We start from the raw sequence: 11,876 nt of genomic DNA on the forward strand, positions 1-11,876 counted from the left end.
CAAGGTTCAGCTCCAGCACACCTTCTCTATGAGGCTATTCTCAATCTTCCCAATTTATCCTCTACATGTTTATTCTCTATATATAGTACTTACATAACACTTTACAAACATCATCTCACTTTTTTTCCCCCAACAACCTTGGCAAGGGAGGTGTTATTGTTATCCTCATTTTGTAGATGAGGAAGCTGAAACACAGAAAGGTTAAGTAAGTATGATCCTCCCTACCTCCTAGCTGCCCGATACTTTTTTTTTTTTTAACTGATTGATCTCAGTGATTGCAATTAACTAGCTTTTTTGAGAAAATTTTTGCTTCAATAGAACAAAGAGAAACAATATACATGATGATCACAAAAATGCAAAGGAATACAATCCCCCAAATATTAGAAATCACATCAATACAATGACCCATTTTGATCCCTTATACAGATTATGAAACCTATTTCCTCACTCTTTTCAATAGGAGATTGGTGGGTTCCAGAAGCAAAATTAGGCATGTGTTAACATGGTCAATATGTCTATTTTACTTAACTGCATTTAATGGGAAAGGACAGTGATGTAAAAAAACAAATTCCAATAAAGCTTAAAAAAAAAAAAATCTGACTATCTATGGAGGAGAAGTGAAAGTTGGCTAACAGGCACTAGTTACCTTCTATTCTCAAAACCATTTCTGGCACTGACTTCTGCTCCTTCTTTACCTATGTTTGAGTGTCTCCAATTCAGCCTGAGCTTTTGAACTTCATCTCAAGGAAAAATAATGGATTAGTACAATAAATAGTGTTTAAACAGAAACTACTTTTCAGTTTCTCCAAGAGCTGAAAGAATGTTTCAACCTGAAGAATTTAGTGATAAGCACTTGGAAGCACTTGGAATAAGTACATCTTCTCTCACAGTAAGAGCCACCTGATATTTATACTTGCTGTATATTCAGCAGCAACTCCGTCAACAACTTCTTAGAATGTCTTTACTAAGTCAAAGTAAGGTTGGTAGAGGGAGTTTCCTCATAGATTAGAACCCTAACCTCAGTTAATCACTCAAAACGATCTCTTTTGGAATCTGTGGAATCAATAAACACTAAGGACTCTTTAAATTCCATCAGATTCCTTTGTATTTCATGATTTTCACTTTGGGAATACCAATTTCAACACACAATCCCTAACTCCCCTTTCCTTCTTTCCTTCCTTGCCTTTTTCCTTGCTTCCTTGCTTCCTTGCTTCCTTCTTTCCTTCCTTTCATCCTTCCTTCTTTCTTTCTCCTTCCTCCCATTATCCATCCTTTCTTCCTTTTTTTCTTCCATCTTTCCTTTCTTCCCTCTTGCCTTCCTTCTTTCCTTTCTTCCTTCCTCCTTCCTTCCTTCTTTCTTTCCTTCCTTCTCTCTTTCCTTGCTTTTTCCTTCATTCCTTCCTTGCTTCCCTCCCTCTTTCCTTGCTTCCTTCTTTACTTCCCTCTTTCTTTGCTTCCTTCCTTCTTCCTTCCCTCTTTCCTTCCTTCCTTTCTTTTTTCTTTTTGAAATTCATTTTGTTTTTAATTTATATAATAAACAAACATTTCCACAACATAGTATAACAAAAAGATGATTGCATATGAAACTGCAAATCTATTAGGTACAACTTGATATTAAAATAGAAGTATCTTTCACACTCTTCCTTCTAACCCTAAAGAGCTAGCTGTTGTTCTTTTCTAGTTTTGTTCTGAGATCAACTAATATTTGTTGTTGTTCTCATTGATTTGTTTGATGAAATTTTTATGGTTTCCTAATTTGAAGTTTCTACTACTTCCATATTTTCTGGATGTCACACCACTGGTGATTACAACTACTTACTCAATTCAGCTTACTTTTTGAGAGTTTTCCTGAGCTTATCATTGAAACCATGTTGCTTCTTTGGATTTTCACAAATCAGAGAATGTAAGTAAGAGATGTAAGAGATCTCAGTGGACATGTCTCACCTATTTGTGGAAAGGATCTTTCTCTATAACATATTCAATCAAAGGTTATCCAGTCTTTGAGTGAAATCCTCCAGAAAGGAAGAACCCTCTGCTTCTGGATACATCCCATTCCACCTTTAGACAGCTGTCATTGTTAAGAAGTTTTCCCTTGACATTAAGCCTACATCTGCCTCTTTGCAACTTCCACCCATTTCATATTAGTCATTCTCCCAGTGGCAAGACTGCAGTACTTTGTGGGAAAAATATAGACACACACACACACACACACACACACACACACACACACACACACTGCTTTTAAAAAAATTATATATTGGATTTAACATATATTTCTACCATATTTAACATATATTGAACTACTTGCCATCTAGGAGAGAGTGTGGAGGAAGGTGGGGGGAAATTGGAACACAGGGTTTTGCAAGGGCTAATGATGAAGAATTGTTCACATATATGTTTTGAAAAATAAAAAGCTTTAATAAAAAATTTATATGCTAGTCTATGATTTTTTTGGTCTGAAATGTTGCTTTATTTACAAAGAAAGAATTAGATTACATTTGTGCTCACTGGAATCAAGAAAAATATGTTTTCTTTAGAGATTGATCACTAAAACAATCATTGCTCAAATCTTTGCAAGGAGGGTGCTTCCTCTTCTTTGGTGACAGTGAGTCAAATTTATATTGACTCAGAACTGAGATGAAGAGAGGAAAAAAAACCCTTGACAGCTAGTGAATGGTTTTCTTTCCTCCTTGTTTGGTAGATACTGCAGAAGCTCTAAAAATAAAATTACCTGGGAGGTTTTTTTCCTTTTAAATTTCAAAATCAAATTCTTTTCTTTGATTTATTGCATTATTGTGCTTCTTTTTCTTATGAAAAGTTAAAGAAATTAGTTTTGCATTACCAAAACACTTCATATTTGGTTTCAACATAATTGCAGTGGCCAGTTCAAATCTCAAGCAGCATCTTCCTTCTGGAGATTATGTTACATGCCCTATATATAATTTCCTCCCCTTCCAATATATAATTTTCCATATGTGCTCTTGCCAGGCATTTACAGTTCCAATAGATTTCATTGTTTCAGCATGGTACAGTGGTACCATGGGGAAGAATTCGATAGATAGGGAGTCAGAAGACAAAAAGGTCAAAAATCTTGGTTCTGCAACTTAATAGTTATTCATGGACAAGCTGCTTCACATTCTGAGTCTTCTTTTACTTACATATAGAACAAAGGAGTTGAGTTAAATAATACCTTGCTGTTCTAGATCCAATGTCCTGTGATAATATTTTTGTTGTTGTTGTTGTTGTTGTTTAGGATATACATGGATGAACAATATATTTTAGATAAGTTCACTAAAGGAAGTTTTGAAGTTGACTTTTTTACTTATTTAGAAAGATGGAAGAACATAAATCTTTCCAGAGTTGGTAGTTAGCAGTAGACAGAGAAATGGATCTGGTGTCAATAAAACCTGTTTCACCTGTAATTCCAGGTGTTTACCTCTTTCATCCTAGACAAGTCATTTACTCTTTCGGTCTCAACATTTTCATCTGTAAAATGTGTCTACCTTACAGGGATGTTACAAGAATAAAATGAGATGATATTTGTAAAGCCTTTTGCAAACTTAAAGCATTCTAGAAATGTTATTATTCTAATTGCCCCAGTAGGAGTGAAAAAGAAATCTAAGAGCTTTACATAACGATAAAGCTTAGGTGGTTACTTGGTCAGTTCCAAATTCCTGAGGAAGTCTGCTAGCAAAGTTATATGTCCCTTTGTCTCAGTGGCTTTGCTGGGTCAATGTAGTCAGAGACCAAACCTGAATATTAATGCATATCTGAAAAGATAAGTGGTGCTGAAAGTAGAGCAATTATTTGGAGACTTTATGGACAATTAATAAGCAAAGGGTCCAACCAGACAGAACTGGAATAATGTTAAATCCAGTTTTGTGATCTTAGAGTAACTAATTATTGTCTAATGAGTGCTATCTTCTTCATTTACTTTCCTACTAGTGAGTAGTGAAAAGTGATTAATTGTATATAATCTGAGGTGAATAAAAAGTAACCCATTATCACATTAAATTGGGATTTCAAAGAAGTTAAATTGTTCTTTATCATCATAATCTTTTGTGATCTAACCCTGAGTCAAATAATTTATTAAGCACTTGCCATGTACTAGGTACTGTCAGGCCCTGAAAATATTATGAGCAAAAATAAAGAGAACTCTTGCCCTCAAGAAGTTTACAAATAAATGATAAGAAGATTTCCATATGGGAAAAAGGATTCTGTATCAAAACCAATATATCATCACTAGCTCAAATAAGCCAATGGATCTGTGATTTCATTGATTTCAATGTTCTTTCTAGTGATGCAAAATGCAATCCATTTATACCTGTACATCCTATATGATTCTTGTTCACATCTTCCTATTGGTTCATCACAAGGGGTCCCTCCATTTGATTCATCATAAAGGGTCTACCTTCCCCTTACAATGTGAGGATACCACTTGAGAACAGAAGATGCCATTTGTTATCTCTTTTGTCATGTGACCAACTCATCTCCTTTTTCTATATTTCCTTGAAATGGTTTCTTTTCTTTGACTTGGAAGTTGTGGGTTTTGGCTCTGACATTTCTAGGAATCTTCATTTTGAGATTTTTTTTTTCCCCAGAAGGATGTGACTAATGAACTCTTTATATTTGCACCCTATTTCTGGTTCTATTAAAACTAAGCAGTTATTCTTTATTATTTCTTGAAATATAACGTCTAGGCTCTTTCAGATATTCCAATAAGTGATTGTGGTTTTTAAAATGATTCTTGTATTTTATCTTCTTGATCTATTCTCCAGGTTCATTGTTTCTGCTATGAAATACCATACTTTTTCATCTTTTTTTGTCTTTTGATTTTATGTTAATATTTATTGCTATTTTGTGGAGTCATTAACAAAAGTTAATGTTTGATCCATTTTAGTTTTAAAGCAGTCTGTTCCTTAACATCCTACATTTTGCTGAAAACATCAATTCAGAGTTCCTCATTTGTCATATGTTTGTAGCCTGTTGACACCCTCTGTGGCCTCTGCATTACTCTCTGAGTATTTTCATTTTCAGTTCTTCAAAGACTGTCATGTATTTTCTCTCAAAGTCATACAACCCTGGTTAAAAAGTTAGTTTTAAAAAGATAGATTTTCATTTCTTGGAGAAGTCGGGAGTCGTTAAAAGGCCTCTACAATATGCCAAAGGCTTCTCCTATCTACCACTTCATCCCTTCTGCCACTGAATAAATTGATGATGATGATAAAGAGGTAATATAGTGGGTAAAGAGCCAGCCTTGAGACTAGCATGATCAGAGTTCAAGTCCCCCATTTGTAGGGGCTAACTCTGGGCTTCAGAGTGTACTTAACCTCAGTGCTCTAGAAAACTCTCTAAGATGCTCTCTTGTAGATAAGGTACTAGTCTGAATTGGTAAAGAATTTTATTATCTGGAAGTTCTTTGTACTGAAAAAATCACAGGTTCCATGGCTATCTTTGTCCCTCCCTAATAGTAATAGCTAGTTGAATGTCCCTACACTAACCTCTCACCTTCTGATTGACAGTACAGTACTTTGCCCATACTTGATATGATTGATTGATTGATATTCCAGTAAAGTGCATAGAGCTTGGGATAGGTCTTCTCTTGAACAAAGATGATGGGAAAGGGCAGACATGCATACATATATACATATATATATATATATATATATATAAAGAGAGAGAGAGAGAGAGAGAGAGAGAGAGAGAGAGAGAGAGAGAGAGAGAGAGAGAGAGAGCTTCCCCTCTTCTCCTCTTTAGAGTAGGAACACATATCTTCTGTTTCCTATCCAAAAGAATGACTTGATTTCAAACTAAATGATGAAAAGTCTTTTAATGAGTTCCTTAACCAGAATTCTATGGACATGTTAATGGTATCGTCCATCCTCAGCTTGAAAGTACAAGGAAGACTTTCTGGAATGGGGACTGGGCTACTCCCAATAAGCCTCAAAATATAAATTCATAGTTTCTTGGTCAAGCCTGTGTCTGTGATTGGGCTGCCTCCCATTTGTATCTCTTTCCTTTGATATGGAGCCCAGAGAAATTTCATCAGACAGTCAACATCTTGCCTTTCTCAGCTATGAAAGGAGCATGGTAGGACCTACTAGAGCAGAAGAGGTGGCCACAAAAGGGGAGGAAGGGAGACCAAAAGGGAGGATTGTTCACAGTTTGGAAGATCACTAGAAAAAGTCCACTTGGCACTGATCAAGTCATATTCATTGGAGGTAAAGCTTACAGCCACTAATTAGCAGTCTTTATAAAGAAACTGCAAATATCTCAAGAAAATTTGATTACTAAACTTTCACCTGACTCTACTAATACTGATAAATTACTGGATTCTCTTCTAATCATTTTATAATTCTTCATGGCTTAGCATTCCCTTTTTTTGTGTGTATGGGTGAGTCAAATTACCTGTTCAACACCTGATTCCTGTTTATATTTGGTATTCTTTATTTTCTCTCCTTTTTCTAGGGAGAATTCATAAGCTAGAGCCCAAAATAGAATTGTTCCTATCAGGAATATGAGGTGGGATTGAAATGGAAGCACTGGGGAGCCTAATTTTTTGAGAAGACAGGAACCCAGATCACTGAGCCCAGGGCAAACCACCAGGACAGTAAATGGACAGAGATTGTGGCTGTAGTAACCAGCCCCTGTGGCCTCAGCCTGGCAGTACCTGAGTAGTCATTGTGATGACTAGCATTTACATAGTGTGTTATTTGCAAAGCACTTTAAACATGTGATCTCAACTTGTGAGATAGATGCTCACATTATTCCCATTTTACAGATGAGGAGCTTGAGGTTTAGAGAGGTTAAACAACTTTCCCTATGAAACACAGACACCAAATATAATCTGTCTCAATTTTCCACCAAAGCCATCTTTCCTGTTTCAGTGCCTTCATTATTATATTTTTTCAATGGCTTGTCCAGATCCTAACACATTTCAGAGTTATGACATCATAACTATTTTCTTGACCTTCTCTACACAATAACATTTCAGTGTAACTCAACATTTTCAGAAGTTCCAAGGTATCCATTTTATTAGTAGTATGATTTTGGGATCCACTTCTTGTAACCTCAGTTTTCCCCTTCTATAAAAGGAAGTGATTGAAATGGCTAATTTTTAAGGTCCATCCTAGCTCCAAAATGCTTTACTAAGTTATTTACCCCTGTGGTAAACCTCCCCTTCTCCCTAGCCCTAGTCATTAGGATCAGATTGGAAAGACTCAATAGCCCTCAGAAATAGTAGAATGAATTGGAAAAGTGCTTGGAAATTCTGAATCAAAATGCAATTAATTTATAAATTTAGGAGGGATCTGCAATATTGAAGTGTTCTTTTTTCTAGTTTAACTCTTCTTCTATACTTGGAACTGGTCATGGCCCTTATTTAGTTGAGACCCCACATATCTTGCTATAAGCAAATGGAATAAAGGATTCACATTGAGGGAGCAAAAAGGAATTTTCAGTGCTTTACAAACAAACAAACAAATCTTTTTTCATTGTTGAAGTATATCTAACCATAACTCTGTGGTTGGTTTGAGGGTGTTACCTTGATTGTGGGTGGGTTCTCAATTGATTGCTATTTACTCCTAATCCCAGAATTGGAGATAAGTGGCACTTTGGGAATGCTAAATAGGCTTGTTGAACAAGGGAAAATTTTTGCTTTTTGCTATTTTGTTTTTCTGAGAAAAAGATGAAACACAAGCCCTGACTGTTTTTTAAAATAGTTTCCAACATTCACCCTTGCAAAACGTTGTGTTCCAATTTTTTTTTCTCTCCCTTCTCTCTACCACCTCCCCTATATAATCCAATATATGTTAAATATGTTCAATTCTTCTATAAGCATTTCCATCTGACTCCTAGAGCTAAGATCAGAATGCAGCCCATCATCCATCGTTGAAAACACCACTTTACTAAATGTGTACTTTCAAGCTTTGATGACATTTGAGTTGTTACTTCCAAAGAAGGGTGTTCACTTGGGGAAAGGCTGATGCTCCAAGAAAAACCTAACAGCAACAGAATGTATGCTCTTCACAGACTGGGATCTGGGTGACTGGTTTTCAAATAGGGGAAGAAATGTCACCAGAAGCTCATGATATTTCAGTCTAGTGTGGTACGATGGGAAAAAGCCACAGGAATAGTAAAATGGAAAGAGTACTGGATTTAAAAATCAGAAAATGGGTTCAACTTTCAGTTCTGCCATCTGTTTGACTTTGAGCTATTAAATAATCAATAGACATTTAAAATATTTATTTGATAGATTGTTTTTCTCAATTACATGTAAAAATATTTTTTAACATTTGTTTTTTAAAATTATGAGTTCCATGGAAACTGAGTGACTGCCCATCAATTGGAGAATGGCTGCATAAATTGTGGTATATGAATATTATGGAATAATATTGTTCTGTAAGAAATGACCAGCAGGATGATTTCAGAAAGGCCTGGAGAAGCTTACATGAACTGATGCTGAGTGAAATGAGCAGGACCAGGAGATCATTATATACTTCAACAACAATACTATATGATGATCAATTCTGATGGACGAGGCCCTCCTCAACAATGAGATGAACCAAATCAGCTCCAATAGAGCAGTAATGAACTGATCCAGCTCCACCCAGGGAAAGAACTCTGGGAGATGACTATGAACCACTACATAGAATTCCTAATCCCGCTATTTTTGTCCATCTGCATTTTTTATTTCCTTCACAGGCTAATTGTACACTATTTAAAAGTCTGATTCTTTTTGTACAGCAAAAAAAAAAAAAAAACTGTATGGACATGTATACATATATTGTATTTAATTTATACTTTAACATATTTAACATGTATTGGTCAACCTGCCATCTGGGAGTGGGGAAAGGAGGGGAAAAGTTGGAACAAAAGGTTTGGCAACTGTCAATGCTGAAAAATTACCCATGCATATGTCTGGTAAATAAAAAGTCATAACAACAACAACAACAACAAAAAACCAAACCATTATGAGTTCCAAATTTTTTCCTTCCATCTGGGAAAACAATTTGATATAGGTTATATATGTTTGACACTCTTGATCAACAAACATTTATTAAATACCTATTGTGTGCCAGGCACTGTGCTAGGTGCTGGGAATATAAATATAGAAAAAAAAATCTTTACATTCTACTCGGAGGACACAATGTATACCTCTGTAAATATATGTTTTTAAAAAACATGATTGTAAGATAATTGAGTAGAAGGTAGTAAGGATCAGGGAAAACTTCACAGAGGAGACACAATCAGAACTGTGAAGGAAATTTGAGATTCGAAGAAGTCAAGGAAAAGAAGGAATACATTATAGGCAGGATGCAGCTTCTCTCTCTCTTCTCTGTTTCTCTCTTGTCTCTGTCTTTTTCCATCTGTTTCTCATTATCTCTGTCTAACTCTCTGTCTCTGTATCTCTTTCTACCTCTGTCTGTCTCACTCTCCCAGTTTTTTCAGCTGTAAAATGCAGAGATTAGAGTAGATTATCTTTACTATCTTTTTCAGTTCTAAGTTCTATGAACGTCTTTGTTCATATAGTCTGAGGTCAGACTCAGGAGTCAGTTTCAGTTCTGATTTGATTACTTTCTGGGCCTGAATGTAAATCAAGTTACCAGCTCTGTTTCCCCATTTTGAAAACAAGGAAACAACTTTTTCCCCCCTCCTGAACTTGCCTTAGATATAACTTGTTGGTACTGTGTTAGAATATAAATACATTACTAATACATAGCCTCTCTTAAAGAATGATTGGTATTTTGGTTTGGAGGAAAATGTCTAGCTTGGGATATGGATCATCTCACAGTGATAAATGACCAGGTAGAGGCAATTCCTGCCTTAGGCTTGGGTGACTTATGAACTGAGAAGCAGGAGTGGTGTTGGGATCAATCTTACCAACAGTTTCCCTTGAGGATTGGATCCACATCCATTGAAAAGATTAAGGATAAAGACAGTCTTAAATTAGCTTGATGGTTGAATTAAAACAAACAAAATCATCTGACTCCTTTTTCTTATAAATTGGTTATAATGTAAAGTTCAATACTTCAGTACAGAAGAAAACTTTTTTTTTTTTTTTTTCATCTCTCTGTAAGTGTCGAAACAAGATTTGTACTAGCTAGAGACATCTGGAAAACCAGTTATATACTGAGGTTATTCTCAAGATAACAACTACTTTGACTTCATAATTACTCCATCTAGCACCTAGTGCCAGAAACATATAGATGCTTGTTGACTGAGTCTATAGAATTCTTGGGGATATTGGGCTTAGTCCTACTTTCAATTCTTCTCCCTGGGAATGCAACTCATCGTTTTTTATTTTTCACACTTGGGGAAAGTTGTTCTGCAGGAATTGTATGATCACATTGTGTGGAAAACAAAAACAAATTGAGAGCAAATGCTATGACAACATTAGCTTGTCTAAAGAAATGGTGGTGAAAAGACTTAAGGAAATATAGGACGCACACATACATGTGCACACTCAAAAACACACATATATACATACACACACACACACACACACACACACACACACACACACACACACATATATATATATACTAAAACTACAACAGTACTAGGCTGTCTGACCCCATTGCTGATCTGCATGGGAGCTTTGACCCTACTCCATTTCTAGCCTGGGCTGGTTCTTCCCTCCTTAGGTTGTCCAGTGACCCCTCACTCTGGAGAGCTCACCACATTAGTGCCAGACTTATTAAGAGCAATATAGCTTATTAGATTGCTGCTCCGAACTCCTGAGCTCAAGAGATCCACCCACCTCATCCTCTTTAGTAGCAAGGATTTTTGCTATGTACCACCACACCCAGCAGAAGTGTAAAAATATTCAGTTCCTTGTACCAGAGAAAGAATATGGGTGGATAATGCTAATCTTTCTGTAAGTGACAAATCTCAGTTTCTAGAACCCTTGGACTTTTCTGCAATATTGGCCTTCACATGGGAATTTTGCACATCATGGCATTTGGTGGGGAGTGGGGGGTGGGGGGAGAGGAACTAGAGGGTAACATGGTAGAGGGGAAAGAATACTGTACCCAGAAATAGAAAACTTAAGTTCCAGGGTCAGCTCCAGCATTCACCAGCATTTTGATTATAAGTGAGTTGTCTAACTTATCTACTTATTCTTCTAATAATTTCCTTGTCATAAAATGGTAATAGTTGCAATGGCTGTATCCAGAGCTTGGAATACACCCTTCCCCTTTACAGTCTCTTAGAATCTTTAGTTTTCTTTTCTTCTCATCTCAAGGATCATCTTCTACATGAGGAGTATTCTGATTCTACAGACTGCTAGAGCATTTCTTCTTCCCTCCAAATAAGTAGACATAGACAAATCGATAGATAGATAGATGGATAATTTGATAAGCATTTTAGGTGCCAGGTACTGAACTGAGGATATACATAAAAGCAAACTAAATAGTCTTTACTCTCAAGCAGACTAAATAGTCTTTACTCTCAAGAAAACTAAATAGTCTTTACACTCAAGCTTACATTGTAACAGAAGAAATAGGAGAAGGAGGAGAGATGTCAAGGGAAGGTAGCTCATGGAGAGATGAGGCATTCCAAAAAATGAGTTGAGCTGGAAGTGAAGGAACTGGCTGGGATTCCTTCAAGAAATGGCAATTCGAGACACAGATTCACCAATTCTAAATTGGAGGCTTCAGGGAGGAGTCATTCTACAATGATTAATGGGTAGGTCTCCTACTCATTAGCTTATGAGATCCTTAAGAGCAGGAACTATCTTTTGTCTTTCTCTGTATCCCCAATGCTTGATCTGTGAATAGATGCTAAATAAAAATTTATAGATTGACTGGAACAGACTGGGGAGTTGAGTGGTAGTCAAATACTTTGTATATATATATATATGTATTTCTCCTGAT

General features: G+C 36.1%; 1 protein-coding gene across 1 annotated transcript in view; it reads right to left on the reverse strand.

The window, feature by feature from the left end:
* The window catches only part of GNB4 (G protein subunit beta 4), a 77,466-nt gene extending 65,959 nt beyond the window's left edge, over positions 1-11,507 (reverse strand). The window contains exon 1 of the mRNA XM_074298254.1: positions 11,488-11,507. The gene's annotated coding sequence lies outside the window, so the exon portion shown is untranslated. The remainder of the gene's footprint in view (positions 1-11,487) is intronic.
* Positions 11,508-11,876: the final 369 nt, after the last annotated feature.

This window comes from Sminthopsis crassicaudata, chromosome 3, assembly GCF_048593235.1.
Source record: "Sminthopsis crassicaudata isolate SCR6 chromosome 3, ASM4859323v1, whole genome shotgun sequence".
NCBI lineage: Eukaryota > Metazoa > Chordata > Mammalia > Dasyuromorphia > Dasyuridae > Sminthopsis > Sminthopsis crassicaudata.